Source organism: Dasypus novemcinctus, chromosome 10 (genome assembly GCF_030445035.2).
Source record: "Dasypus novemcinctus isolate mDasNov1 chromosome 10, mDasNov1.1.hap2, whole genome shotgun sequence".
NCBI lineage: Eukaryota > Metazoa > Chordata > Mammalia > Cingulata > Dasypodidae > Dasypus > Dasypus novemcinctus.
In genome coordinates this window covers 88,499,152-88,503,247 of record NC_080682.1, presented here as the reverse complement: position 1 = coordinate 88,503,247, position 4,096 = coordinate 88,499,152, and the positions used below count along the sequence as shown (strand labels likewise).

Below are 4,096 nucleotides of genomic sequence, written 5' to 3'. Positions count from 1 at the left end.
CCTTCTCAGGTTATATTTGCCTACTTACCCTCAGCATAAAAGCTCTCAGGACAAGCTGGTTGTGTTTGGGTTTACGTGAACAATCCCCAGCACAGTGAGGTCCTTGGTAAACATTCTGGAATCTGGATGAAAGCCAGGTAGCAGTTGACTGCGCTTCTTGCTACAGCAAGCATTCCATTGTGGCACACAGGGCAGACCATAGCTAGGTCTTCTGAGAAGGGACTTCTTCCAAACGTTTTCCATGAGTTTGCCCCACTCAGCCCGTTTGGGTCACAAGCACAGGCTGTGTGCCAGTCTCTGTCAGGTGCTGAGGCCTCTGTGTTTCCAGGTTGGTCACATGAGAGGGTTTGTTTTGTGTGCTTGCAGCTGTTCATTCATCTCTGCCAAATTCAAGCCAGATCATAGGCAGTGAAGGGAAATTTTTTACCCATAGCATTTGAGAAAAACTTTGGGCAGAATGGAATTAAATGCCCTCTCACCCATTGGATATAGCATAATTACCCACTGTTCTATTAGAATGATAGAGAGCCCAAATGCTTTGTGGAATGAGGAAGGTATGAATAAATAAACTTGGTGACATTACCTACTCCATGGGTTCAGAGATATTACCTGCCTCATGGGTAAAATTTCACAGGGATAAGGAATGTTGCCTGTCTCACAGATGAGGGTGAAGTGGAATTATCAGTAAAGAGCAAGTCCTGCACATGTAATTCCTTCAAAGGCACAAAAGAGGTAGCGTGTAAAGTGTTTCGATTTGCAAGAATTGCAAGGCACACCTGCCCCTAATAACCCACTCTGGTGCCTTAAATTCCTGAAGCCAGACTCACTCTTTTGGGTTAAGGGTCAAGACATTTTCTCCAGAAAGCCTCTGTTAATGTGCCACCTTGTTTCCTGTGAAACAGGGCAGTACACTATGCAGGCCTTAAGGAGATCTTCTTGGATTTATTTTAGGTAAACTAAACTTCAGCTCTGAGATCACTTGAATTTAAGTGATGACTTAATTCCCTGTGATCTTCGCCAGTTCTTAAACTTTGCTATACAGAAGAGTCTCCCTGGGAGACTTTAAAAATCTATTGCCTAGGGCTTGCCCTCAGACCATTAAATTAAAACCTCTGGGGGCAGGGCCGAGATAGTAGCAGCCTCTCCCCCCACCCCCCCACTCCCACAGGACCATAAGACTGAGAACTAGTGACTTACACTTTTTTTTTTCCTTTGTATTTTCTTTAAAAAGTAATTGTTACAGTTCTAAGCATAAGCTAGCATTTTCCAGTGGCTGCGATCAAGGCAGTGGGTTAGCTGGGGCAATGTGGGATTTGGAAACCCTGATGAACTCGTGTGAACTGTGGCAACCTTGGTCTACAAAAGCTTCTTTGCTGCTATTTTAAGGAAGTGAAAGAGAACTGAAGGGTGTCCTGTTGTAACACATCTCTCCTGGGCCCCAGCCTTCCTCATTGGCTTTGCCCTTGGTCTGCTGTTGGCCAGGTTCCTGTAGTAACCACAAGTCCCTTATTTGCAAGTGTGGCTTAAGTTCTGTTCATATGTAGTCTCCTGGGTGCACTGGTAATTTCAGATCATGAGGGCCCATTTTGTTCGGAAAAAAAGATGTGACCTGTGGAGTTGGCCAGCGCTGCAGCCTGTGGAGAAGTAGATAAAACAGGTGAGGGCTATGTCAGAGTCCCCGGTGTAGCTGCCATCTGTGGCCCATTGGGATTTTAATCGGCTCAACTGAACAACCAGTTCCCGGAGGCCCAAGCAGCGTAACAATCTTAACATTACAACCAAAGGGGATTCAGGTCACAGACCGGGGGTAAGCATTGGACTATATCTCTGGGGTCCACTACTGCCCCGATTCTTGAATCCATCCTGCGTCAGACATCGCCAGAACTTTTCTCTGAGATCTCTGCTGGTAGGGGAGATGCTGCTTGTCAGCTAGCTGCTCCCAGGCCAGGTGGCAGCGCCTCTGGTTGTCGCCGACCACTAGAGGGAACCGCCACCTAGATAAGATAGTGGGGATCGAGTGCGGCCGGGCCTTAGGGTGACCGGGAGTCTTCCAAACTGTGAGGCTCAGAGGAAGGAAGGAGGATGTCCTCAGGCCAACCTCATTTTAGACGCCGTCGCAGGGGGCCGGGGAAGACCGAGAGCCCAAAGGACTGCTGCGCTGGGTTTTCTCTTGCTGCTTCTCTCCTCGCAATTCTCCACACAAGTTTCCTCTCAGGTTCCTTAGGTTCATTCCCTGAGACCGGAGAGCGGAGCTAAGGGGGCAGGAGAAGCCCACAGGTATAGGAGCACACCAGGGGGACGCCTCCCGGGAGCCTCCATAGGGCCGGAAAAGTGCAGGAGGAGGCGACGCACGAGCGGGGCGGGGCCCAGGGAGGGGCGTGGCCTGCCCGAAGAGGCGGGGCTTGGGGCCTGGACTCTGCTCACAGCCGAGGGGGCGGGGCAAGGGCTGGGCGGGCGGAGCGGGTGGAAGGTTCGAAGGGGCGGGGTTGACCGGCTGGCCCCGGGGGGCGGGTCCCAGAGGGCGTTGTCCGTGCCCTGGAGGGAGCCGGGTGGTAGAAGGGCGGTCCCAGGGGAAAGTCCCCTTCCCCCAGGGGGTGGGGGAGCGGGCGCTCCGGGACGAGCCTCTCGCCCGGCCCCGCCCCCGTCACGTGGGCGCCGGACCTGGCCGCGGCCGGTCGGTCGGCTGGTCGGTGGGTCAGTTGGTCGGTGGGTCAGTGGCCTGCCGCTCGGTTCTCGGCTCTCGGGTTCCGAAGTGGGAGGGACGCGGGAGCCGCCGCGTACCTGAGCTGCCCGTAGAGGAGCCGCGGCCCAGCACCCAGGTCAGTGGGCTCCCCTCCGCTCCACGTCCCCGGGCCGCAGCGCGCTCTGCACTGGGGTCCCAGCAGAAGCATTGCCTGGGGGAGAGATTCCCCAGGTCCAAGAACCTCTCCGGGCGTGGAGGGCAGTGTCAGTTTGGGCCAGGCGCGAGTTCCGGACTGCCCGAGTTCCTCTGGCGAGGAGACTGGCAGGAGGGTCTAACTCCTGTCGCTTTGCTCCCAATCTCCAGCCGTTCCCCTCACAGTCCGCTCTGCTACGGCTGCCGGGATGTGTGGAGATGCGGAGGGTGGCGGTCCTCGCAGAATTCCGTGCGGGTGTGCCAGCTCTGCCCACCCAGCCGGAGCAGCGATGTCGTAGCCCAAGGTGGTCCGGAGGCTTGCAGTCTTATTTGCCCACGCAGCCTCTCTTCGGCCGAGCGTGTATCCAGATGCAACATTTCAGTCGAAACCATTTCTATACCGTAATTACCAAAATGCCACATGCTTTTAAAAATCTCAAACCCCTGCCTCCCAGTAGACTATAAGATGGAGATGGTCCTGTTTGAAAGCAGGCGCCCCCTCCCAGTCTATCCCTACTCCATATATGAAATCCCTACTCCAGAGCCTGAGTTTTTCTCACGTGAAAATAAGGTTATAAGACCAGAACCTACGAGGTTTGGATAGGACTGAGCAGACGTTCTAGCATTGTTTAATACTCTTTAAGCATCCATTGTATTTTACTTTACTTTTAGAGCAGCTGGGAATTTGGTATAGATCTGTCTCCCTTTCTTTATATGGGTCTGCTTCCTCTTTCTCATCGCTTCCCCTCCCTTTCCTTAATTATACGAATCAGAGTGCCCAAATTTTATGTTGTATTTTGTGAAGTTATATGCTCAACTACAGTGGACTGGAGACATAATTCATCTTCGGCATGTTCAGTCTTTCATTATTCTTGGTACATGGAAAACAAAATGTTAATGATTTAGAAATTATTCCTCTTTTGAGATTGAGAGGAAACCTATTTGCATTGTATTTCAATTCATATTTAAGTGGCTTTGAAATGGAAGGGGTGAAGATTGATGTTTTTCACTTACTGCATTCATTCTTGATTTCATGTAACATGTTGTTTTGAGCTTTGATGATATGTGCCAGTTATTAGTTTATTGCCACTGGAGAGAGACGCTGAGTATCATCATCACGTCTTCTTTACATGGTTAACGAAGAAAGATGCCGTATGATTTTAAAACCAAGTGGAATGAGAGAAATACCACGAAAGGAACAAAGTGTTGTGGGAATTCCTG

The 4,096-nt window shown here is 51.4% G+C and overlaps 1 protein-coding gene across 4 annotated transcripts in view; it reads left to right on the top strand.

Annotated features, from left to right (window-relative positions):
- Positions 1-2,516: 2,516 nt before the first annotated feature.
- PPFIBP2 (PPFIA binding protein 2) overlaps positions 2,517-4,096 on the top strand; it is a 153,181-nt gene continuing 151,601 nt past the window's right edge. For 3 of the 4 annotated variants that reach the window (XM_058305795.2, XM_058305794.2, XM_058305797.1), the window contains exon 1: positions 2,517-2,819. The gene's annotated coding sequence lies outside the window, so the exon portion shown is untranslated. The remainder of the gene's footprint in view (positions 2,820-4,096) is intronic. The other variant, XM_071218223.1, reaches the window with a different exon arrangement.